This window comes from Lottia gigantea (assembly GCF_000327385.1).
Source record: "Lottia gigantea unplaced genomic scaffold LOTGIsca_1117, whole genome shotgun sequence".
In the NCBI taxonomy this organism is placed as follows: Eukaryota; Metazoa; Mollusca; class Gastropoda; family Lottiidae; genus Lottia; species Lottia gigantea.
Genome location: NW_008707042.1, coordinates 1 through 1,411, shown reverse-complemented (window position 1 = coordinate 1,411; position 1,411 = coordinate 1).

Below are 1,411 nucleotides of genomic sequence, written 5' to 3'. Positions count from 1 at the left end.
ATGCCGCCAGTTGCTACAATCGTTGAAAACAAGTAGTTCTCAATTTCTCAAATATAAAGGTCGATTTCACCAGACACCATAAAGCAACTGATGAATGGAAAAGCTCAATGAATGGATCGGTTTTGTTAGAGGAGCAGAAACCGTTTTTTGCGCCCCTTAAAAAAACTGTAAGTTTGCACGATTCGACAAAATAACACATATTTTATACATAGTTTTGTCAATAATGCTACTGCCATGAACGTTTTCAAAACTTCTTTCCTATAAACATTTTCAAAGCTCGTTCGTAGATTCTGATGGCACAATGGCGTGGTCTGATGTGAGAAATCACGTGACGTTTCACAATGCAACATTAACAGATCGACGACGGCCCAGCGACGTGGAGATGGTACGGCAATACTTCGATATAACGACGAAGAAGTATGAGACAGTCTTCTTGAACACACCTTCATATACCTTGACTACAATAACTATTCTTGTATCACGGAATGCAGCAAATTCAGCCAATTAGAGCTCTCCCTATTTAACTGGTTTTTTTTTTGTTTTACTGTAAAGTCTAATTCTGTCTCATTCTTATTACTTATTACTGTATTAACTTGCGTACAATCCAAACAAATCACTGCATTTACAAAGCTCTATTTTGGTGCTATCAGTGTTCCCAATACACATAAAATGAATTAGAAAACCTCTTTAGTATCCCTTTAATAATGTCACCTTAACCTTTGAAAAATCGTAGCAGGCTGCAGACTTGCAAAAATTGATTTGACACATTCTCTATAGAAAATATTGGGTATGATCAGAAGATCCAGTTTCTGCTCCACCATCGGTGATAATTTTTAACGAATAATTGCGCCAACAAAATATTTTATCGCCAAATTGCTCGAAGTTTGATTGGCGTAATGCGTCAAGGCCGTTGACGTCATTCAATAAATGACGCTGCCAAGAAACTTACAAAAGCTTCACATTTTTTGTTGTATTTTTAAGGAAGATCCGTATTTTTACCACAATGCACGCATGTAAATTAGCCCAGCTGTGAACTTGTACCAAACAGTTTAAAGATCTGGAGATGATATATGACATAAAATCTAGACTACTTTTTAAGAAAAGAAGTGTTAAAAGTAAGAATGGCACATTCGATGGCTTGTGATACGGTCATAATGAAGATCTAATTCACAATTGTAGGTCAAGGCTACACCTTTGGATCCAGGTAAGCAGATTTCTGTATAGTTTACATCATTTTCATTACCTATAGGGTATAGGTCGCAGAACGAAAAAAAACCTACAGATTTAGTATGATACCGGTAGGCTACATCCTACTATGTCCACAGTATCACGTATCATTCCACAGCTTTATTCAATAGGCTATCACTGCCGTTTTACGGATAGGCCTAATGCTGTAGTACAGTTTGAGTGG